Source organism: Tamandua tetradactyla, chromosome 6 (assembly GCF_023851605.1).
Source record: "Tamandua tetradactyla isolate mTamTet1 chromosome 6, mTamTet1.pri, whole genome shotgun sequence".
Lineage (NCBI taxonomy): Eukaryota > Metazoa > Chordata > Mammalia > Pilosa > Myrmecophagidae > Tamandua > Tamandua tetradactyla.
In genome coordinates this window covers 23998835-24023904 of record NC_135332.1, presented here as the reverse complement: position 1 = coordinate 24023904, position 25070 = coordinate 23998835, and the positions used below count along the sequence as shown (strand labels likewise).

The 25070-nt window shown below is 46.0% G+C and overlaps 2 long non-coding RNA genes and 3 other non-coding genes across 6 annotated transcripts; 1 reads left to right on the top strand and 4 right to left on the bottom strand.

The window, feature by feature from the left end:
• Positions 1 to 288: 288 nt before the first annotated feature.
• LOC143687341 (uncharacterized) lies at positions 289 to 9952 on the bottom strand. 2 transcript variants are annotated; one of them, XR_013177499.1, is made up of 7 exons: positions 9828 to 9952; positions 7392 to 7460; positions 6908 to 7083; positions 6306 to 6545; positions 6153 to 6226; positions 1420 to 1538; positions 289 to 1126 (listed from the first exon to the last, which is right to left on the bottom strand). It is a non-coding gene; the product is annotated as an uncharacterized LOC143687341 (long non-coding RNA). The 2 variants fall into 2 exon arrangements; XR_013177498.1 differs by having other exon boundaries at positions 6908 to 7460.
• Positions 303 to 493, bottom strand: LOC143689193 (U2 spliceosomal RNA). The gene has a single exon (XR_013178654.1). It is a non-coding gene; the product is annotated as a U2 spliceosomal RNA (small nuclear RNA).
• Positions 5880 to 6070, bottom strand: LOC143689171 (U2 spliceosomal RNA). The gene has a single exon (XR_013178634.1). It is a non-coding gene; the product is annotated as a U2 spliceosomal RNA (small nuclear RNA).
• On the top strand, positions 6201 to 7786 carry LOC143687342 (uncharacterized). The gene is made up of 2 exons (XR_013177501.1): positions 6201 to 6754; positions 6985 to 7786. It is a non-coding gene; the product is annotated as an uncharacterized LOC143687342 (long non-coding RNA).
• LOC143689333 (U2 spliceosomal RNA) lies at positions 9241 to 9431 on the bottom strand. The gene has a single exon (XR_013178774.1). It is a non-coding gene; the product is annotated as a U2 spliceosomal RNA (small nuclear RNA).
• Positions 9953 to 25070: the final 15118 nt, after the last annotated feature.

Here is a 25070-nt window from a genome sequence, read left to right as displayed (position 1 = left end):
GTACTTCCCCCAAACCATGGAAAAGAAGGCAAGGGAAGAGAGAAAAGGTACGCGAGCCGAGCCCCTTGAGCCCTAGCCCGCGCCCAGCCGCCCAGACACTGGGTGAAAACGCTGGCGACACCCAAGCCGCGCCGCGCCGCGCGGACGGAGATAAGCTGTTATTCTTCCCACCGTGCTTCGCACACACGATCCTCCTAAACCACCAGGAGAGAAACGACAGCATAATCTTACCCGGAAGAAACCCCCGCAGCGTACCAAAAGTAACGCTCTGTTTTTAGAAACAAGTCATATTTTCCCCCCGGAGGGGGTGCACCGTTCCTGGAAGTACTGCAATACCAGGTCGATGCGTGGAGTGGACGGAGCAAGCTCCTATTCCATCTCCCTGCTCCAAAAATCCATTTAATATATTGTCCTCGGATAGAGGACGTATCAGATATTAAACTGATAAGAACAGATACTACACTTGATCTTAGCCAAAAGGCCGAGAAGCGATACCGGCCTCCTACACCTCGACCAGGGCACTTCTCCTCCCACACACTTTCAACAGACGGTGAGAAAAATTACGCCATCGACACTCACTCTTTTCCCTACATTTGACGGCTTGCTATGTTCAGAATCTATGCTACGTAATACTCGGTCACATTGTTCTTTATTTCGGGAGTTATACCCTTTGTTATTTTGCCCCCATAGTCCCCTGGGCGAGGCTGCCATTTCTAATCTGCATGTCCCGCCCACTTCGCATCATTTCCGGTTTCCTGCGCCAGCCCCCTGGTCTTGAAACAGAAAACCGCCCGTTTCCAAGCAGAAGGGTTGTTTCAGCTGGAGAAGTCCAGAACGGCAAGGACGCAACCGCCCCGTGAGGCTTTACTTTCCAACATTTATTTTCCTTTTTTTTTTTCACAGTTTTTCACACATACAGCTATGTCGAAAGAATTTTACAGTGAACGCCCGTATATCCACCACCTAACATTATTTCGCTGTACTTGCTCCATTACCCCTTATGCCTTTTCGCGTTTTGTTTGATGAGTCGCCAGAGTATAGTCCCCGGGGAATACACACCCTGACAGGTTCACGGAGCGCACCGAGCCGAGCCTCGGGAAAAGGGACCCTGAGTGAGTCACAGGCCCTGTGACAGGGATTTAAGTAAGCTGCGTTAGCTTCACGGTAAGACAGCCTCTGCGAGGGGAGGAGCACTCCAGGCAGAGGGACCCGCCAGTTCAGAGGCCCTGAGGTGGGTTCCCAAGGGACCGCGTGGGAGGCCGGGGTGAGCGGGTGCGGTGCGGTAGGGGCGGTAGTAAGGGATGAGGCCGGAGGGGTGAGGGGCGGGGCGCGGATCACGCCGGGCCTCGTAGGTCATTATAAGGACTTTGGCGGCGTGTCCTTTGTCTGGCGGGGGCGGGGGGGCTCGGAATGGCTTACCATTACCATGACCTCTCACAATAGTCTTGAAGGGGGCCAGGGCAAGCAGCAGAAAGACCGGCCAGACTGGAAGAGGTTCCAGTTTGGCCAGAACGGAGTGTCTTGTTTGGAGCTCAGTTCTGGAGAGGACAAGTGAGAGAGACCTATCAGACAGGCAAGTGGAGTTGTCAAGTGGGTGGCTGGGTGTAGGGTTCTGGAATCCAGGCTGCAGCTATGTTGGAAGCAGTCATCACAGAGCTGGAACCTCAGCCATGAGTCTGGAGGAGCTCGCCGAGGGACGGGGCGGGGGGGGGGGGGGGTGTTCATCACAAGCAGAAGAGATCCCAGTATCGAGCCTTGGGACACCCCAAAGTCAAGAAGGGGAGAGGAGTAGGACATCAAGAGAGGATAGGCAGAGGGGGGAACCAGAAGACAGAGGTGCTCTGGAGACCAAGCCGAGAAAGTATTTCAGGAACCAGGGAAAGGTCAACCACGAGGAAAGCTGCTGGTGGTTCGAGTGAGTTGGGGATTGACAAATGACCATGGGACTTAAGGACTGTGGTAGTTAGGTTCAGGTGTCAACTTGGCCAGGTGAAGGTGCCTGGTTCTACTGCTATGGACATGAGAACCTCATGCCAAATGGCATGTGAACCTCATCTGTCGCTGATTACATCTGCAGTCGGCTAGGAGGCATGCCTGCTGCAATGAATGATGTTGGATTTAATTGGCTGGTGCTTAAATGAGAGAGCGCAATGTAGCACAGCCCAAGCAGCTCATCATACCTCATCTCAGCACTCGCAGCTCAGCCCAGCCCCGGCAAGGCCTTTGGAGATGCAGAAAGGAATCATCCCTGGGGAAAGTTGTTGGAACCCAGAAGCCTGGAAAAAGGCCAGCAGAGATCGCCCTGTGCCTTCCCACGTAAGAAAGAACCTCAGTTGAAAGTTAGCTGCCTTTCCTCTGAAGAACTATACGTTTTTAACTAAATAAGTCCCTTTTTATTAAAAGCCAATCCATCTCTGGTGTGTTGCGTTCTGGCAGCTTTGGTAGACTAGAACACGGACCTTGACAATAGCAGTTTCTTGGCGTGCCAGGGGACAAAAGACCGACTGGAATCGGTTCAAGGGAGAATGAGATGCAAACCGAGGGTCCCGCTACAGAATAACTGGCCTGCTATCTTCAAAAAACATCAGCGTCATGAAAGACAAAGAAAAGGCTAAATATGCCCTGGGCCAGGAAGACAAATGCCTGTAAAGGACTTTATCAGGAAGGCTGGCGAAATCTGAACCTGGACTGTAGATTATAGCGTGGTATTAATGGCATCTGGGGGCAAAGGAACATCAGATTTGTAAGCAAGGAAGGAACTTAGTCTCAAATGGTTCCGTATTCTCTAAGATACACGTGTGCACCTATGAGCGTACGTGTATCTTAGAGAGTGTGGCGGAAAGAGAATTATAAAGCAAGCGCAGCAGTGTTGACGGTTGACGGATCTTGGAACTTTCTGTAAGTCTGAAGTTATTTCAAGATTAAAAAATAATTTAGGGAGAGAGAGAATGAGGGGAGAGAAATTGAACAAACACAGGCAACTGTTCCCATGTGTGTTCCTGTAACAGGAAGGGGAGGGGTGAGGTGGGTCGAGGTAGGTTTTATTTTAAGATGGGAAACAAACAGCAAGTTTACATGCTGGAGGAGAAGGTAGAGCTGAGGTTCTAGCTGCTAGGAGGTTGGATGGATGCGTGGGGGGAACCCGTGGCAGCAGCAGAGAGACCCGCGAGATTGGGGGATGTGCTGGTCTGAATCTGTGGTGGATTCCAGAAAAGCCATGCCCTTTGATCCTCATTCAGTATTGCCGGGTGGGAGCATTTTCATTGTTTCCATGAAGATGTGACCCACCCAACTGTGGGTGGTAACTTTTGATTAGATGATTTCCATGGAGGTGTGTCTCCACCCACTGAAGGTGGAGTTGCTTGCTAGAATCCTTTAAAGGGGGAAACATTTTGGAGAGAGTCCCTTTTTGGTAGAGCCACGTGAAAGCCAGCGGACGCCGCCATGGTTGCCTTGTGCCCTTCCAGCTGAGAGAGAAACGTTGAACGTTGTTGGCCTTCTTGAACCAAGGTATCTTTCCCCGGATGCTTTAAATTGGACATGTCTATAGACTTATTTTAATTGGGACATTTTCTCAGCCTTAGAACTGTAAACTAGGAACTTATTAAATTGCCCTGATTAAAAGCCATTCCGTTTCTGGTATATTGCATTCCGGCAGCCAGCAAGCTAGAACAGGGGAGGATCCAGTTTGGCCAGAGCGGAGTGTCCTGTTTGGAGCTCAGTTCTGGAGAGGATGAGAACAAGTGTTTCTGTTTCCTTCAGGGCATAGGACGCTCAGCTAGGTAGTGGGCTGAGAGGGCCGGGGCCGAGTGGTGGTGCTGAGGTGGTGGAGGGGGGAAAGAGTGAGGGGAAGAGGGGAGGAGGGGCAGGGGCGGAGGAGGTTCGAGGAAAAGTGAGAAATAGCTGTCTGGGAGAGTGGTAGATGAATGGATTAGAGGATGCTTGAGCTGTTTGGCATTGAGGGCGTCACCTGAGTTAAACCTGGTCTATCAGAGTAGAGAGATGTTTGGTCAGGGTCCATTTCGTCCCATTTTATGGGTGTTCTTCTCCCTCCCTTCCTTTCATTTCTCTCTTGAGCAGTCCTGTTTGTAAATATTGATATTTCATGACTTTTATTCTCTTTTAGAGGTCTTCCAATGAAAAGAGAGAGAGTTTCATTTTCTTTTAAAATAGACTAGCACTCGTTCCATCTTACGGTTACCATATGGGTCCACTGGACCCTTTATAACTTGTCAGTATCATCCAGGCAAAGACCACCATCAGCAGCACACCAGTAGTTGAAAGAGTTGGGTCATTCCATTATGTGCAACAAGGGAGAACGCACATCACGAGGGGCCATGGGCATCTCAGTAAGAGGGTGTCAGGAATGACTCGGTATCCGGTTTGGGCTTGTGTTTAAGTGATTTGGGGAGGGTTTAAGTAAGCCAGGTTTTCCTCTGGATGGGATGCTGTCAGGAAGCAAGGGTAATTAGATGACTGGGTGTCTTGATAAATCTTATCAAGAAGGAGGGAAGAGGAGAGTGGGGCCAGCGCCTAAAAGTAGCAGCAGTCACTCATCTTAGCCAGAGTAGAGAGATGTTTGGTCAGTTTTGTCTTTTGGACGATATTCTTGTCTGCGTTCAGATGTGACTACAGAATGGTCTTGTCCTATGTCTTGATCCATCACAGTCACAGAGCAGCCCTGTCTGATGTTGCTGTTCCGTGAAATTGTGCACAACAGGAGACCGCCACGGCCAAGCTGTGAGTGCCGGGCCAGCTCCCAGCAGTCCCAAGGCCTGGATGATGGGTACCTAGGGGCTGCTTTTCTCTTTCTCCTAAGCAAAGGCACATTACGGGATCTTCGTGATCTTATTTTTTCTGTATCTTGAAACAATTTGCTCTTTCATCCATCCATGGACCTTTTTTGGCAGTTACTCATCAGTCATTCCCAACGATGGAGGAAGAATGATGGAATTGCTCAGGAAGATGATGCAACAGTAACACAACCCATCTGTCGTCGTGGCATCATCCTTCCCTTTTCCTATTGTGTTGGCCAAAGTGCAACACATCATCTTTCGAGAAGGTAAACGAGAAGATGGGAGACATCGTCTCTGTGGTCTGATTTTTGCTTTCAATCGAACACTATAGAGAACTCAGAAACTTTCATTTTCGACCAATAATGATGAAGAGGAAATTGACAGAGGAACACATACCAAGATTGTCAGATGAATCAGAGATGAGTGCCAACGAGAAAGAGATTTTTCACCACCTACTACATTCAGCCCCACAGGTGCAGGCCGAGAATAGAGCTGAGGCTGGCCGGGTGAGTCTGACACACGTGGAGTGCGGCGAGAGAACCGAGGGTGTATGCAAGGAAATCGATCCGGGTTAATAGAGAGAGGTAAAGAACATGGGGCGTTGGAGAGTGAGTGGCATTGGAGAGTGAGTGAAGACGGAGGAAGGTGGCAGGTAAGGCAGAAGGTGAACGGAGAACAAGATGCTAGTAACAACGGGGGCTACAACCACGGGGAAGCGTAAGACCTAGATAGAATAGAGAGAGTGAGCCAGGAGCAGGTGACGCAGTTCACGGCGACAAGGAGAAGGTCTCTCGCAGGTTGGAGGAAGTATGGAACAAAGGACCTGCGTGCAGCACAAGTACTTATTTCCTAGCCTCTACTTACCACTTAGCCGAAACTTGGGTTGGTTATCACCACGAATAAAGGACGTGTCAGTAGAAAGCAAAGAAAGAAAGTAACGAAAAAGAAGAAGCACGGAGCGGGTGCGGGCGGAGACCACAGAAAATCATGGACGTCGCGCTCATCTAAAGAAGAAAAACCAAGGAAACTAAGAACGAAAAGAAAAAAAGAGAACAAGTCTGTTAATTCATACCGTAATTGAGAAAGGGGTGCACCGTTCCTGGAAGTACTGCAATACCAGGTCGATGCGTGGAGTGGACGGAGCAAGCTCCTATTCCATCTCCCTGTTCCAAAAATCCATTTAATATATTGTCCTCGGATAGAGGACGTATCAGATATTAAACTGATAAGAACAGATACTACACTTGATCTTAGCCAAAAGGCCGAGAAGCGATGGCCACTAGGTGCGCCCTCCCCACCTCCCCCTTCCTGTCACGCACATTCAACTCACGCCTCCGTGAACGCGCTACCGCTTACACCAGGTCTCGTTCCCTTTGCTTCTTAGACAGTACTAAGGACATCATTCCGCTCCTTTGCAGATTTTCTATTCTCTGCAAATGCAAAGGGAATCTTTATATCAGCTGCTTCTTCGTCACTCCGGGGCCCATCCGCCAATTAAAATTTGCATACTCCGCCCATTTGCCACCGGAGGGGAGTGGCTACCGCGAGCCGGCTCCACCCTAGGGGCTGCCGTTCCCCGCGAGGAACGGCGCTGCGCTGGGGACAGTCAGACTTCCTCTGCTGGTACAAACGGCCTCAGAGATCGCGGCGGGGGCGGGGGCGGGGGCGGCGGCGGCGGCGGCGGCGGCCAGAGAGCTTGAGGGAAGTGCAGATCCCGGGACTGCCAGGAGCCTTAGACTGGACTGGAGGCTGAAAGATAAATCTATCTTTTCCCCGGGGAAAGGGATTTGCCCTGGGGGACACAGCTGAGTGACCCGCCCAGCGGAGAGGTCTGGGGTCCACCACCTCTGGCCTCTGGGCCTCCTGCCATCACCACCACTTCCAACTTAACACGCGGTCATCAACTACCTGCAAGGCTACCCGCCAGGGCCTGTGCTTGGTGCTGGGAGTAGAGACCGGTGAGACTCTGCCCACCGGAAGCGTCCCGCCCAGGACGGGGACCAAGACGCCTGCCCCATTCCCACCCCCAGCATCTCATCGGCGTGTTCCCCACCTGCCCTCACTCGCTCCCCCCAACCCCCAACTGCCCCCCCCCCCCCCAACCCCCATACCCATCCCCACTCTTGGGGAGAGAGGCTGGCGTCCTCCTTAGGTCAAGGCACTTCAGTCTGGGAACCGTTGTCTGCAGAAACCAAGACGCTTCTGTCTGTTGGCAATCAGACTGATTCGATGGCCAACTGCTGAACGTCCACCGTTGAAGGCAGGGTCACGGGCAGTCCCGTTTAACCTGTACAGTGCCCAGGGAAGTACCTGCGGTCTCACCACCCCCATAGAAAGCCCGGGTCCGCCCTCCCTTGGCGCTCCCTGCTGGCAGTGGGAACCCTCCCCCCTGCCCCACCCCCGAACAAAACCATAAGAGCCCGCAAGCCTGTCCCCTTTAATTGCTCTGTGAAGGCATTTTTGAACCTCCCCAGGACCCCTCATCGCAAACTTTTTTATACTCTCTTGGACTGTGTGTGGTGCCGCGCCAGAACCCAATTGCGGGTGCCGTTCCATCCTGGCTGTGCGTGTGGTGAGACGCAGCCCAGCGCCTACCGGACTTGTTCTCCATTCATTCCAGTTTGGGTCCAAAGGTCTCCTCCAATAGACTGGGTGGCCTCCTGTCTGTGACAAAAGCACGGGATTTGTTATTCCCTCAGTCGAACACTGTTTACTGAGTGCCCATCATGCGATAAACACAAGACCAGTCTGGGGTTGCAATAAACCCATTCCCGACGTGGACTGGAAGGAGCACACGTGACACTTTTGTTTTGTCGGGGGAAAATGTATTGCTTGAGTTGAGAGGCATCTCAGTGGACGCGCTAAGGCGTATGCTTTACAGGAGCTCCGGGCAATTCGGAGGTGCAGCCGAGTTGGGGAAAACACTGCTATAGATACGGGAGGAGGGGGTTTTCCTTCCCACAGAATATCAGGAAAATTCTTTGCCGGTATGACTTGCTTGCTTATCTGTTTTTAAGATTCTTTCTTTTTAGGATTTGTTAACTGTTTATCTCTTACACAAACATGCAAGTCAATGACAAACAACTAGGGAACTCCCCGTGAAGAAATTCCTTAAGTTCCCAAATCACTTTGCACTCCGAAAGATATCAGCCTTCATCATCTCCTCAGAATCTTTCATGGAATCATAATTTCTGCACAAATCTGCATGTACCTTCTTTCTTGGTTCTGCCACAGCAAACTTATAGGGAGCTGCAATCCCCACAGGCACACAGCAAATGCTCCGACAATATGGAATCGAAGATGCTTGGCCAGAAGGCCCTGCATCTGAGGTGTGCTTCACCAAAGCACTGGAAGGCGTACTAACGATCCTCCGTAACACCGAAGCCCTTCCTGACTACTGGAGAAACAAGAGCCATTTGATAAGAAATCATTTCTTTTCTGGAGGGTAGGATGGTGGGGATCCAGCTGAGCGAGTTTAGACCTGAGTGAAGCCACTTGATTTAAGTCACAAAAATCAGAGGCGGAATGACAGGCAATGCTCACTCACTCACATGTGCGTCCGCGTTAGGCCGTTCCTCCAGAAACTCTCTCCTGTCTAGCCTTGCACAAACCACGTGCCCCCGTACGGAGGGCCTCGACCCCCTCGGCCCCTCCCCTCGACTGCTCCCAGGTTGCGATCAGGACCAGGTGGAAATGTTAAAATGAAGCAATGATCAGTCAAAATCAGAAAAAACATGACCGAAATCGTGTCTGACAGAGCAAGAAGAAGCTGGAAGCTAGGGTCGGTAGATGGCTTTAGCAGCGAGATTTCAAAATTGCAGGGGTTTGTTTTCAGATAAATCGAGGATGAGAATACCTGGCCCCCCTCTAGGGCAGGCTTGCGAAGAAGGCTGGAGAGGAAAAAAAAAAAGCAGCCATGGCCTGAGAAGGCAGCTGTTCTCAGAGACAGGGAGGAAGCAAGCCGATGAAAATGATGCGGCTTACCTAATAAGCGATGACTGGGGATATAGTATAGTGAGATGAGTCCTGCTGGCTGCAAAGCGGGTCAGTAGGCTCATGACCTGGCCATGCGCACTTCTGCACACTGGACCCATGCTTGGCTTCCGTATCTGCCCCCTACCCAAACAAACAAAGCCACTCACTCCCCCGTATCTCAGTAATAGAAGTAAGAGAAAGAAACAATGATCTCAATTAGCAACAGAGGTAACAGGCAATGAAACCAGTAGTTCAGCTAATAGCTTAGAAAGCTATCTGTAACAGCCAGCTGCTTCCCAACACAAAGAGAAGAAGAAAACCCAGCATGTACACAGGACAGAAAAAACCTAAAGCTCTCAGTAGGACAACTAGGAATACAGAAACAGATCGGGAGCGAAAAACCAAAGACATAACCGACGACACCACCTTTAAAACTTACATTTTAAACTAACGCATAGCTTTACCCCGAAAAGGATGCACCGTTCCGGGAAATACTACAACACCAAAGCGATGCGCGAGTAGACGGGGTAACCCGCTATTCCACCTCCCTGCTCTAAAAAACCAACTTAGTATTTCGTTTTCGGATACACAACGTATCAGATATTAACCTGATAACAACAACTACTACACGTGATCTGAGCCAAAAGGCCGAGAAACAATAGCTGGCCCTCGCCGCCTCGTCGTCACTCCCCTCCTGTCACGGACATTAAGCTCACGGTGACCACACTTTCGGTGAGCCATCGGGCCTTCTTTGCTCACTGGAACATACCCTGAAGGACTCCGACGCCAGGCAGCTGGCGTGATCCGCCGCGTTCCTGGTGGATTTTCCGTCCCTTTTGGCTCGCCGCGTTCACGGGCCGAAGGGCCATAGATTTGCATTCCCCGCCCTTCCCCACCCCCGCGCCGTGCCTACCAGGGTCCTGATCCCCTCCCGGGCGCGCCCTATGCGGGGCAGCGCGCTTGGCGGGAAGCCGGCCCGGGCGCGGAAGCCTGCCTCCCCCGGCCCAGGGCTGAGGGCGGGACGCGGCGGGTGGGGGTGGGGTCTGTGGAAGGGACCTGTGGGCGGACAGGGGTCCGAGTTCTCCTGAAGAAAGCCACGGGGTCCCCGCCGTTGAATCCCGGAGAGGACAGAAGGGCTCCGCGGGCAGGGGGCCGAGGAACGGCCGCCCCGGGCCGCCCGGCCTGGCCCCAGCGTTGGGCCGGAGGGAGACCCGGCGGTAGGGGTCCCGGGGCGCCGCAGGCCCCGCCGGCCCCGCCGCAGTGCCGACACCCGGCTCCCTCGGCGGTGGCGACGCCGCGGGGCGCGGTCGGATCCGCTCGCTCCCCCGGACTTCCGTACCTCACATCCCACCCCCACCCAGGTGTCTGGCCGCCGTGTATTTCTCGCGCCGGTTCTGGGGAAACCTGGACTTAGCCTGACGGGGACCCTTGACACAGTCAGCCCTTCGCCTGAATCAGCTCTGGCGACCCGGCAGAAAGCGGACCTCGGTCACACGCGATCGCTGCGTGCGAGGCACTGCTCGGAATTCTTGGTATGTTTTAAGCCATGACATCGCCACACAACCCTACCGGGTTGAAACCATTCTCATTCTCATCGTCACACAACCCTACAGGGCTGAAACCATTCTCATTCTCATTCTCCAGATGTGCTGCCTGGCCAGTAGGTGGTCCAGGGTCACACCGTCAGGAGGTGGCAGAGTCGGGATCTGAACCCAGGCGGCCAGCTCTTTACCTCCCTCCACCACCCGGACCCACCTGGTTTTGCGTTTCCCGGTGGGCTCCCGTCAACTCTGACCTATTGTATCCTGGCATTGTCTGACACTTTCTCTCTCTCTCTCTCTCTCTCTCTCTCTCTCTCTCCCCCTCCCCCTCCCCTCCCCCTCCCCTCCCCTCCCCTCCCCCTCCCTCTCCCTCTCCCTCTCCCCCTCCCTCTCCCTCTCCCGCGCCCTCTCCCTCTCCCCCGCCCTCTCCCTCTCCCCCTCTCCCTCCCTCCCCCCCCCCCCCCCCCCCCCACACACCATCCTTGGACTGCTGTTTTCCTTGCTCTTCACCCGGCACTTAGTCCAGACTCCCATTGTTCAATATTTCTGAATGAATGAGTGAATGAGGATGATGTGAGATCACATTTCAAACTCCCCTAGCCAGTGCCCGGCACCTAGTTGTCGTGATGACTCATCAGGCCCGTCCCTCCGTCCGTTGCATGACCGCTCCTCTTGGTTCCCTGTTCTTCTGGCTGTCTTGGGGTCACTTTTGGGTCCCCCAGGCATTTTGATCCTCTGCACAGAGGAACTCCGAATTACGTTTTTTGTTTTTGTTTTTGGAAAGGACCATCTCCTATTGAAGCCGTTTACTTTGCTTTCTGCATCAACCTCTCGTGAGTTTGGTTAATGTGAGTCAGGAGCCCCTTCTCTTCCCCACCCCCTAGCTCCCAGCCTGCTCAGGGGCAGGTGCCTGCAAGGCCGTGGCTGGCCCTGGGCTGTCTGGGCGAAGCCTTGTGCGGATACTCTGGGCCTTCACTCGGGGGTCACGCCCATAACGCCTCCAGGGACCATCAGCCCAAAGGAATGGGAATCCTGTTGCGCCAGCCTCACCAACACAGTACGTTTTCCGACTCTTCTGTGGTTGTTTTCAACAGATGAGTTTTAGTGCATCTTGAAAACATCAGAAATAGGTCAAGGGATCATCTGGCGTCTCACTGTTTCCAGAGCTGGACGCCTCCTAGGTATTACCATCAGCCTGTTGAAGTGCTCCTTTTTCAGAGACAAATAAATAGATACCGGCTCCAAATTTTCTCATGTCCCTGTTTTTAAGTACTGGCATGGCTTGCTGAATCAACGTAGCTGAATTCGATGCAAGTTCAAGGTTGTTTCTTTCAGGAATTAACTCATCTTTCTGGACTTCAGAGACTGCGCGGGCCTTGTCCGAACCCTGCGCATCTGAGGATATAATTTTCACCAAAGACATTTCGGAGGTCAACCTGAGACCCACTCTCCCGTATAATGACGTGGCTAGGGAAGTGAGCACACACAGACCTCGTCTTGGAAAGGAAACCCAGCTTAACGCCCTTGATTGTGTTCTGCGCCTGACGAGAGGCGCACGCTGTGGCCAGTTCCCTCCTATCTCCCCAGTGTTTTTCAACCCAAAGCCTCTTCTTTCTGAAGTCCCTCTGCAGGGTTCCTCTGGGGCCCCTCAAGAGAAGGGTGCTTTTTTAAAAATTTGTCTGTCTTACTTTATTGCTCTGGTTAGAACCTTCAGTGCAATGCTGAATAGAAGTGGTATGGACAAACATCCTTTTCTTATTCCCAATCTTGTAGGTAAAATTTTCAGTCTCTCACCATTAAATATTGTTTCTGGAGAAAGACAGTGGATTCTTTTGCTCAATGTGCTCAAATGACCAATTCCTGAGAAACTGAAGTTTCAAAGAAAGAAAAAGTTTAGTACTAGGCATGTAGCAGGACAGCAGATGGCCCAAGATCTGTCTCCCCGAACTGCAGGAATTCTGATAGTTTTATAGAATTAAAAGATGAGCAGGTTTAGGATAATGAGCACAGTAGCCTCAGCTGATGTAAGTAGAGGTGATCTAATTATTCAGCATGGGCAGACTGATTGCATGCTTAGTCACAGAATGTATGTAAGAAAATGGCGGCCTTAATATGATGATGGGCGTGATTTGGGGTATTATAATGAGGTATAGGTGACTTGTAGGTTAAAGCCTAAGTTACTGCACAAGTCAGGTGGACCCATTTTGGTTAGATCCAGTCTTTGTTTTCAAGATAGCTTTGAACTTGGGGTGGGTTAGTTCTGGACTGATCCAAGATCCTTCATTAATAAATATTAGGGGCTGTCTTTAGTGATTACAAGACTCTGAAGTTGAAAAACTGGATAAAGGCTACAAATGAAGGTTAATCACAAAGTTTTTACAATCACGGGGGCAGAAGATAAGGGCTCAACAATCAATATCAGAGATCAAGGCAGCTGGATTACAATTGAGAAGTTTCAGATATTTCCCTCTGTCTACTCCAATATACCAAAAAAGCAAAAAGGAATATTTATGTAATGATTCAGTAATCAAAATCATCCCTTAAATCCAAATTTCTTGGTAGGAGATTAAAGATGTTTCTTCTATTCCTAGTTGCTGAGAATCATGAAGGAATATTCAATTGTGTTAAATCCTTATTCTGCATTTGTTGAGGTGATCATGGTTTCTTTTCCCTTTATTCTGTGGTATGGTTTATTTTAACAATTGTATTGAGATACAATTCACATACCATTTAAGGTGCACAATTCAGTGGCTTTTAGCATGTTAAAAATTTGTGCCATTATCATCACAATCAGTTTTAGAACATTTCGTCACGCAAAAAAGAAGCCCTTTTTTGTTAGCAGTTCGCTTTTCATTTCTTCCTAGCCCTGATCAACCACTAATCTACTTTCCATCTCTCTAGTCTTGCCTATTCTGAACATTTCATATAAATTGAATAATATATGTGGTCTTTCGTGACTCACTTTTTTCACCTAGCATAAGGTTTTCAAGGTTTAGCTAGGTTGTAGGATGCATCAGTACTTCGGTCATTTTTCATTGCCATGTAATGCTCCATAGAGTATGACCACTGAATCATATTGATATTTCTTTTAGTCTACAGTGTCTTGGAGCAGTTAGAAGGAAAGATATAAAATTGTAGAACAGAAACCCATGCCAATCTCTGAAATCTGTTCTACAACTACTTGTTACGATGTACTTTGAAATTTATGTATACATGTTACGTTTCATAATAAAAAGTGCTTTAAAATACAAAAACAAATACTTCATTGTATGGATATACCATATCCATATCCCATTCTTTGATTTACTCATTCTTTGGTTGATTAACATCTGGGGTGTTTCAACTCTTCAGCTATTATGAATAATGCTGCTATGAGCATTTTTGTACAAAGTTTTGCATAGACATATGTTTTATTTCTCTTGAGCATTTAGCTAGGAGTGGAATTGCTGGGTCATACAGTAACTTTATTTTTAACATTTCAAGGAACTGCCAGACTGTTTCCCACAGTGGCTATACCATTTTATAATCTTGCCAGTGATGTATGAGGGTTCGAATTTCTCCTTCTCACCAACATGTTATCTGTCTTTTTAATTACAGCCATCCTAGTGGGTGGGAAGTGTTGTGTCATTGCAGTTTTGATTTGCATTCCATGGATTTATTTTTTGAATATTAAATCAACAATTCATCTTTAACAAGGAATGTGTCCATTTCATCTAAATTGTTGAATTTGCAGTCATAAAGTTTTTTAAAAATAATGTATGTTCCATAGCCTATTAATCTCTGTAGGATCTGTAGAGATGTATCTCCTTCGTTTTTGGTACTGGAAATAAATTTGTGTCTTGTCTCTTATTTTTCTTGACTGGTCTACCTGGAGGTTATAATTTTATTTATCTTTGTAAAGAATGAGCCTTGGCTTTCTTGGTTTTTCTGTGTGTGTGTGTGTGTGTGTGTGTGTGTGTGTATGTTTTCTATATCATTGAATTCTACTCTTATAAAGCTGGATCAGGCTGAATTTATTGATATGGACTCAAAGCAGAGATTCTAGATTCAGTGTCGTAGCCCAAGGGGTTAGAAAGGGCATTAACAGTTTGTTTGGGTGGTTGGCTGAAACATGAATCAAAAGGTGGCCGACATTACCTGAAGTTGAAATGCCAGAACTGACCTGGTATAATGTAGATGAGGGGATCCAAGGGCTTAGAGACATTGGAATGTTAGAGTGGACTTATAAAGAAAGGCCTGCTCACACACCCTAAGAATGTCCAGAAGTCACACCTTTTACCAGAACTGTGAGGAATTAATTTGTGAGACCAGCTTCATTGTCCCTGAAGAGCTCTATAGCCACCCTTCTCTGTTGGTCAGATATTACTGTAGGAACTCCTGTCATTGGGCTGGAATACCTAAACTCAATGGGGAGGATTGGAACTCAGTTAGGAGAAACCACCTGGTGGCACTTAATTGCCAAAGACAAGGTAGGTATGGCCACCCTAATGGACAGCAGACTCAAAGTAGCAGTCAAAATACTCTCACTTATAGTTGGATGTAAAAAATAACCTGTAGGACTCCCATTTTGTGTGTTTGGAAATGCGAGAGAGCATAAAAGAAGTGTCAGGAGCCCAAGGAAATTACCTGTTGAGGGACTAGGCCCAGAATCTTAGACTTTTGTCATTCTATATATGTGTTGTAAGGTTGGAGAAAAGTGGGAAATATATTTAAATGAAACATATATTTACATTCTATCAATTATGAGAAATTGATTTTTTTAAAAACTTTTAGTCCTCCTATCTGTAGTGGTTTGAAGCTATATGTATCCCAGGAAAACGTGTTCTTAAAATTAACCCATTCCTGTGGATGGGGACCCATTGTAAGTAAGATCTTTTGATGAGGCTACTTCAGCTAAGGTGTTATTCCCTCATTCGGGATGGTTCTGAATCCTGTTGTGAGAGTCCTTTATAGGTAGATGAAATTCAGATGGAAAGAGAGAAAGCCACAGAACCAAGAACCAAAAGCATCAAAACTAGGAAGAAGAGGAAAAGCTCAACTGGAAGCACCATGTGCCTGGCCATGTGTCAGAAGAGCCAAGAATCACAAGCCAGTCTTTGGGAAGAAAGCAGGTGCCTTGATTTGGATATTTTGTTGACCTCAAACTGTAGGCTAATAAATTCCCATTGTTTAACCTGGAAAAAAAGAAAAGATACTCTCACTTGCAGAGACCTATGGCGCTGGCTGGTAGATCATGGGGTACTTAGAAGTACAATAGATGGGCGGTCTACTAAATTTTTGTTTGAGTATATAAGTAGAAGAGTTCTAGGTCAAGTGAACGCTTGAATTACAAAACCGGAGAGCCACGGCCCCTTAATTCCCAGACTTGAGACAGTTTACAGACTCAAAGCCCCTTGAATGAGGGGAAGGCCAGGTCGCTTTGATAAAGAAACCTGTTACACTGCCACAAATTTATACTGTTAATCTTCCTCCCAGCCTTCCCCAAAGAGACCTATAGCCTTTTACCAGGATAACTGTTCCCTGAGGAAAAGGAAATGATCAGACTCTTGAGTACTGTTAGACATTGGTTCAGAGTAACATTAATTCCAGGAGACCCAAAACGTCACTGTGGTCCATTAGTCAGAGTGGGGGCTTACGGAGGTCAGGTAATTGGAGTTTTAGTTCAGGTCCATCTCACGGTGGGTCCACTGGGTCCCCAGACACACTCTGTAATTATTTCCCTAGTGCTGGAATGCATAATTGGAATAGAATACTGAGCAACTGGCAGAATCCCACATTGGCTCTCTCACTCAGGGAGTGAGGGTCGTCATTATAGGAAAGGCCAAATGGAAGCCACTAGGACTGCCCCTATCTAGCAAAATAGTAAATTAGAAGTAATATTCCAGACTTATTGGTAAGACATTTGCATGTCAGAGGATGGGAGATAAATCCAACAAAATACAGAGGCCTTCCACCTCAGTGAAATTTTTAGGTATCCAGTGGCGTGGGGCATGTTGAGATATCCCTTCTAAGGTAAAGGATAACTGTTTCATCTGATCCCTCCTACGACCAAAAAAGAGGCACAACGCCTTGGTGTTCTCTTTGGATTGGAGGGATAACATATTCCCCATTTGGGTGTGCTACTCAGGCCCATTTATTGAGTGACCAGAAAAGCTGCTAGTTTTGAGTGGGAACTGGAACAAGAGGAGATTCTGTGACAGGTCCAGGCTGCTGTGTAGGCTGCTCTGCCATTTGGACATATGATCCAGCAGCTCCAATGTTGCTGGAAGTGTCAGTGGCAGATAGAGATGCTATTGGATCCTTTGGCAGGCCCCTATAGGAGAATCACGATGCGGACCCTTAGGATTTTGGAGCAAAGCCTTACCGTATGCTGCAGATAACTATTCTCCTTTTGAGAAACAGCTTTTGGCCTGCTACTGGGCCTTACTAGAGACTGAATGCTTAACCATGGGCCACCAAGTTACCATGAGACTTGAGTTGCCTATCATGAGCTGGGTGTTGTCTGACCCACCAAGCCATAAAGTTGAGCGTGCACAGCAGCAGTCATCATCAAATGGAGATGGTATATATGAGATAGGGCCCAAGCATGTCCTGAAGGCACAAGTAAGTTACATGAGGAAGTGGCCCAAATGCCCATGGCCCCTGTTCTAGTTTGCTAGCTGCCGGAATGCAATATACCAGAAACGGAATGGCTTTTAACAAGGGGAATTTAATGAGTTGCTAGTTTACAGTTCTAAGGCTGAGAAAATGTCCAATTAAAACAAGTCTATAGAAATGTCCAGTCAAAAGCATCCATCCAGGGAAAGATACCTTGGTTCTAGAAGGCCAGTGAAGTTCAGGGTTTCTCTCTCAAGTGGAAAGGCACATGGTGAACACAGTCAGGGCTTCTCTCTCATCTGGAACACGGCGTCATCTGCTAGCTTTCTCTCCTGGCTTCCAGTTTCATGAAGCTCCCCGGGAGGCGTTTTTCTTCTTCATCTCCAAAGGTCTCTGGCTGGTGGACTCTTTGCTTCGTAGTGTTGCTCTCTCTGAATCTCTTATTCCCCTTTTATAGGACTCCAATAAACCAATCAAGACCCACCCAAATGGGTGGAGACATGTCATCCCCTAATCCAGTTTAACAACTACTCTTGACCAAATCACATCATCCAGGGACATGATCTGATTACAGTTTCAAACATACAGTATTGAATAGGGATTATTCTACCTTTATGAAATGGGATTTATATTAAAACATGGCTTTTCTTAGGGGGCATACTTCCTTTCCAACCAGCACAGCCCCCATTCCTGGTACCAAGCTGAATTAGGGTTCTCTAGAGAAACAGAATCATAGGGGATATCTGTAAATATGAGATTTATAAAAGCATCTCACACAAGCGTGGGGGACACAAGAGCCCAAAATCTGTAGGGCAGGCCATAGGCTGGCAGTTCCAATGAAGGTCCTCAGTCAACTCCCCAAGGTAAGGTTGGCTGATTGAAGCGGAGAGAGAGAGATTTTCTCTTCTGAATTCTCCCTAAAAGCCTATGGATGATTCGAGTAAGTGTCACTCATTGCAGAAGACACTCCCCATAGTCAACTGTAGATGTAATCAGCCGTGAATGCAACAATGTGCTCATGATTTTAAGTCCACAAAATGTTCTCACAACAACAGATAGGCCAGTGCCTACTTGATCAGACAGCCAGGCACCATCACCTGGCCAAGCCTGACACATGAACCTGACCATCACAGCTGGATATAAACTTTTCTTGCTAATATTAGTTGACACTGAATTTTAGTTGAGTATTTACTCAGACAGTGACTTTTTTTCTAACGCCATGTGCCTGCTTTTTGATTTATGACTAACATTCTATTTTGAGCTTATCACAAAGCACTTTGCAACTATTAATTAGTTGCTCTCAAAGCATCTCTGTGAGAAGAAGGGATTAAAATGAAAACGTTCCTGACCCTCCATCCTATCTGCGAGCCATTCAATGACAAAACTTCTATTAAAAAGTCAACACTTCCATAGCTTATGAATTTGTGCCAAAAATAGTTTTCATTTTATTAATTGTTACCAGGTTCCCAACTTTATCACTTCTTTGTCCTTAAATAGTTTTTGTATATATCTTTCCCACGTCTTACTCCTTACTGTTTCGTCACTTGATTAACTTTTTTTAGTGTGAAATATAACATATGTACAAAAAAGCAATAAATTTCAAAGTACATTTTAACAAGTAGTTCTAGAACAAATTTCAAAGTATGGGTTATAGTTCCACCATTTCAGCCTTGTCCTTTTTTGCTGCTGTAAGACACTGGAGACTGAAAAGAAATATCAGTATAATGATTCAGCAGTCATTTGTTAAATCCTATCTTCTCTGATACAACTCCTTCTTCTCCTTTGATCCTTCTCCCACTCTTTAGAGATAGTTGGGCAATGGCCATTCTAACTCCTTCAAGTTGAATAAGGGTATTGTTCTGGTTTGCTAGCTGCCGGAATGCAACACACCAGAGACGGATTGGCTTTTAATAAAAGGGGATTTATTTTGTTGGTTCTTCAGAGGAAAGGCAGCTAACTTTCCACTGAGGTTCTTTCTTACGTGGAAGGCACAAGATGGTCTCTGCTGGTCTTCTCTCCAGGCCCCTGGGTTCCAACAACTTTCCCCGGGGTGACTTCTTTCTGCATCTCCAAAGGCCTGGGCTGAGCTGCTAGTGCTGAGATGAGGAATGCCGAGCTGCTTGGCTGTGCAACATTGCGCTCTCTCATTTAAGCACCAGCCAATTAAGTCAAACGTCACTCATTGCAGCAGACACGCCTCCTGGCTGACTGCAGATGTAATTGGCAACAGATGAGGTTCATGTACCATTGGCTTATGTCCGCAGCAACAAGACTAGGTATGCTCACCTGGCCAAGTTGACAACTGAATCTAACTAACACAGGTATCAATATTATGGGATAGGTGATGCAACTGGTTGCTGCTCTTGGAGAGATTGGTAACTCTGGGTTCCAGGTCTTATCTGGCCTACGAACTATCTGGAGGTTAAAAGTTTTTGAAAAATGAACTTAGTGGGGCAGGCCACGGTGGCTCAGCAGGCAAGAATGCTTGCCTGCCATGCCAGAGGACCTGGGTTCGATTCCTGGTGACTGCCCATGTATAAAAAAAAAAAAGAACTTAGTGAGTGAAAAAAATGAACTTAGTGAGTGAAACTTTTATAGGGTCTCAGATAGAGCCTTGGGTATTCTTTAGGGTTTACAGGAACACTATTGGTTCGGGGCTTGGTATACCATAGCAATTAGCAATATCTAGCTTAACTTGCATAAGAGTAATCTCCAGAATAGTCTCTCGACTCTATTTGAAATCTCTTAACCACTGATATTTTATTTTGTTACATTTCTTTTCCCCCTTTGGTCAGGTAGGCATTGTTGATCCTACCATGCCAGGGTCAGGCTCATCCCTGGGAGTCATGCCCCATGTTGCCAGGGAGACTTACATCCCTGGACGTCATGTCCCACATAGTCGGGGGTGGGGGGGATACTGACTTTACTTGCAGAGTTGGATTTAGAGAGAAAGAGAGGCCACATCTGAGCCACAAAAGAGTTTCTCTGGAAAATAACGCATAGACATTATTTTAGATAGGCTTAGCTTCTCTGTTAGATATAAATTTCATAAGAGCAAGTCTCAAGATCAAAGCCTTGGTCTATTAACTTGGGAGTCCCTCATGTTAGAGTATCAGGGATTTCCCAGGTGGGAAAAGTTTAATAGTTCCATATTTTTAGTCCAGTCCCTTAAGGGACTTTGCCAATACTCTTTTTTAAAAATATTTTTATTGACAAATCTTCACATACATACAGTCCATACATGGTGTGCTGGTTTGAAAAGATTTATGTACCCTAGAAACGTCATGTTTTTATCCTAATCCATTACATGGAGGCAGCCATTTCTTTTAAACCCTATTCAATACTGTATGTTAGAAACTTCATTGGATCATCTCCACGGAGATGTGACTCCACCCATTCCAGGTGGGTCTTGATTTGTTTTACTGGAATCCTTTAAAAGAGGAAGCACTTTGAAAAAAGCTTGAGAGTGACATAGCTACAAGAGGCCGAGAGTCCACCAGCCAGCAACCCTTGGAAATGAAGGAGACTGTCCCTGGGAGAGCTTCATGAAGGAAAAAGCCGGGAGAGACAGCTAGCAGACACCACCATTTTCACCCTGTGCCTTCTCAGTTGAGAGAGAAACCCTGAACTTTGGCCTTCTTGAACCAAGTATCTTTCCCTGGATGCCTTAGATTGGACATTTCTACAGCCTTGCTTTAATTTGGACATTTTCATGGCCTTAGAACTGTAAACTTGCAACTTGTTAAATTTCCCTTTTAAAAGCCATTCTGTTTCTGGTACAGTGCATTCTAGCAGCTAGCAAACCACTACACATGGTGTACAATCAATGGCTCACAATATCATCACATAGTTGTATATTCATTACCACAATCATTTTTAGAACATTTGCATCACTCCAGAAAAAGAAATTAAAAGAAAAGAGAAAAAACTCATACATCCCATATCCCTTACCCCTCCTTCTCATTAACCACTAGTATTTCAATCTACCCAATGTAATTTATCCCTTATCCCCCTATAATTTATTTTTATCCATAGTTTTTAACTCATCTGTCCATACCCTGGATAAAAGGCGCATCAGACACAAGATTTTCACAATCACACAGTCAGACTGTAAAGGCTATATCATTATACAATCGTCTTTAAGAATCAAGGCTACTGGAATATAGCTCGACGGTTTCAGGTGCTTTCCTCCAGCCTCTCCAATACACCATAAACTAAAAACAGATGCCTATGTGATGCAAAACAATAACCTCCAGAATAACTTTTCAACTTTGTTTGAAATCTCTCAGCCACTGAAACTTTATTTTGTCTCATTTCTCTCTTCCCCCTTTTGGTCAAGAAGGTTTTCTCAATTCCATGATGCCAGGTCCCAGCTCATCCCAGGAGTTTTGTCCCACATTGCTAAGGAGATTTATACTCCTGGGAGTCATGTCCCATGTAGAGGGGAGGGCAGTGAGTTCACCTGCCAAGTTGGCTTAGAGAGAGAAACTTTGCCAATACTTTTTAAGTATCTGCCCAACATACTTTGGAATGTATCTAGGTATTACATTAAGCTATAGAGAATTGCAAAACCTTGTTCCCAATTCTAGGCCCCACGTGTTTAGGTTGTTTAACTGAACTGCCCAGACAGGTTAAGTTGGACACTACGCTGGACAAAATAAAACTCTCTTCCTTACACAGTAGGTGAAGTTCTAAAATACAGACAATATTATCCTTTACCTGTATTCTGGTTTACCGTAGTCCCAACCAGATCAGCTTTGTTCTTATCTCTAACTGAAGCCTGATCTCTCTTTTTTAGGCTTCTTTAGCAGTTGCTGTTATGTAGGAATGCTGATTTTCAGAGCTGCAGAAGTCCAGCTCTGAGTGTTACATGTCACACAAGAACTCAAAGTTCCAGGAAAATGCCAGGTTATACACATATAGCACAGACTCTCAGAATTTAGAAACAACACTTAAAGCTCAGGAATAAATGTGGCTTCTGTAAAAGCTTACAATGTAGGCTCCAATGTTTTTATAAGTTGTGCTGGTTTGATACTGTTATGTACTCCCTGAGAAGCCATGTTCTTTATTTTTACCAAGGCTTGTGGGGGCACATCTATTATTGGGTGAGAGCTTTTTAATTAAGTGTTTCCAAGGAGATGAGTCTCCACCCATTCAAGGTGGGTCTTAATCTGCTTATGAGAATCTCTTAAGAGAGAATCATTTTGGAAAAAGCTAAGAGCCAACAGAGATAGAGACGTTTGGAGATGCAGCAAGAAAATGCCCCCGGGGAAGCTGTTTGAAACCAGAAGCTAAAAAACCAGCCAATGCCAGCCCTGTGTCTTCCCAGCCAATAGAGGTGTTCCAGAAACCATCTGCCTTTCCTGGGTCAAGGTATGTTTCTCTGGATGCCTTAGTGTGGACAGCTTTATGACTTTTGAACTGTAAACTTGTAACTTAATAACCCCTCTTTTTAAAAAAAATTTTAATTAATTTTTAAATTTAAAAAAAAAGTATGACAAGAAAGAAACACAAACATTCTTAACATATGATCATTCCATTCTACATATATAATCAGTAAATTCACAATATCATCACATAGTTGCATATTCATCATCATGATCATTTCTTAGAACATTTGCATCAATTCAGAAAAAGAAATGAAAAGACAACAGAAAAAGAAATAAAACAAAAACAGAAAAAAAATTATACATACCATACCCCTTACCCCTCCCTTTCATTGATCACTAGCCTTTAAAACTATTTATTTTAACATTTGTTCCCCCTATTATTTATTTTTATTCCATATGTTCTACTCATCTGTTGACAAGGTAGATAAAAGGAGCATCAGACACAGGGTTTTCACAATCACAATCACATTGTGAAAGCTACATTATTATACAATCATCATCAAGAAACATGGCTACTGGAACACAGCTCTACATTTTCAGGCACTTCCCTCCAGCCTCTCCATTACATCTTGACTAACGAGGTGATATCTACTAAATGTGTAAGAATAACCTCCAGGATAACCTCTCGACTCTGTTTGGAATCTCTCAGCCATTGACAGGTGTCTCCTCGGAAACACTTAATAAAAAAGATCTCACCCAATAATAGGTGTGCCCCCACAAGTCTGAGTTAAAGAACATGGCTTCTCTGGGGGTACATAACAGTATCAGTGTCTCATTTCACTCTTCCCCCTTTTGGTTGAGAAGGTTTTCTCAATCCCTTGATGCTCAGTCACAGCTCCTTCTAGGATTTCTGTCCCATGTTGCCAGGAAGGTCCACACCCCTGGGAGTCATGTCCCATGTGGACAGGGGGAGGGTGGTGAGTTTGCTTGTTGTGTTGGCTGGAGAGAGAGGCCACATATGAGCAACAAAAGAGGCTCTCTTGGAATAACCCCTCTTTATAAAAGCCAGCTTATTTCTGGTATATTGCATTCCAGCAGCATTAACAAACTAAAACATAAATATTTTCTAAAAGAGACCATGTACTATTTGTCCTGTTGTTTCTGGCTTATTTTGCTCAATATAATGGCCTCATGGTTCATTCACTTCGTTGCATGCCTCATGATTTTTTTCCTTTCTGTAGCCTCACAATATTCCATCATATGTATACTTACAGTTTGTCCTTCTCCTTCTGAGTCAACATACCCTTCAGCCACCTCTATCCATTGGGTATCATGAATAATGTCGCCATAAACATCAGGGTGAAAATGTCTATTCAAGTGCTTTTGAATATATTCCCAGTAACAGGATTGCCTAATCCTATGGGAACCCTTTATTTACCCTCTTGTGGGTCCTCTACATTATCCCAAATTGTGCTACTCTACCCACATGTAATAGGTATACCTCACTCTCCACTCGCTCAACTTTTATACTTTGTTTTTCATTTGTTTGGTTTTTAGTTTAAATTTAAATTTAAGTGCCTGTAAACAGTAGATAGTAAATAAATGTTTATCGACTAAGTAATCCCAGTCACAGCACATTTTAATTGTGCTAAGAGAATTCTGTTTTCTTTCTCTATCTTTCATTGTTCGGTTTTACTTTCCTTTTGAGAAGAAAGATGTGCATTTAGATCTAGCCTCCAAACTAAGGTATCAGTCGTGCTTCAGTTACTTATGTCTTCTGACTTGTGCAGACTTTTCTTCTACTCCTTACTGCTTCATCACTTTTTTTTTTTTTAGCTTTTTAAAATGGTATAATACAACATATACACCAAACAAAAAAAGAAAAAAGCAATAGTTTTCAAAGCACTCTTCAACAAGTATTTACAAGGCACATCCCAGAGTTTGTTATGGGCTACCATACCATCATCTCAGATTTTTTCTTCTAGCTTCTCCAGAACATTGGAGGCTAGAAAGAATACATATTTTTAAAATCATTACATTGACTTTTTAAAAAAATAACATATATTAAAAAAAGCAATGAATTTCAAAGCACAGCGCAACAATTAGTTGTAGAAGAGATTTCAGAGTTTGGTATGAATCACAAATTCCACAATTTTAGGTTTTTACTTCTAGCTGCTCTAAGATACTGGAGCCTAAAAGAAATATCAATATAGGGTGGGCGATGGTGGCTCAGCAGGCAGAGTTCTCTCTCCTGCCATGCCGGGGACCCAGGTTTGATTCCTGGTGCCTGCCCAGGCAAAAATAAATCAATATAACGATTCAGCAATCATACTCCTCTGTTAAACCTTACCTTCTCTGTATAACTCCACCATCACGTTTGGTTTTCCTGCCACTCTTTAGGGGTATTTGGGCTACACCCATTCTGACTTTTTCATGTTGGAAGGGGCTGTCAATAATATGGGGCAGGGAGATGAGACTTGGTGATGTTCTGGAGAGGCTGGGCCCTCTAGGTTTTAGAACTTATCTGTTCCAGGGACCCATCTGGAGGTTGTAGGTTTCTGGACACATTGTGGAATCTTAGATATTGCTCTAAGTGTTCTTTAGGATTGGCTGGAATGGTTTTGGTTGGGGTTTGGCAAGTGTCATGGTCAGGTTCATGTGTCAACTTGGCCAGGTGCTGGTGCCCAGTTGTCTGGTCAGGCAAGTGCTGATCTGTCTGTTGCTATGAGGACATTTCATGGACTTAAATCATGACCACATTGGTGGCATCCACAGCAATCAGCTAAGGGGATTGTTCTGCAGTGAGTGATGCTTAATCTAATCACTGAAAA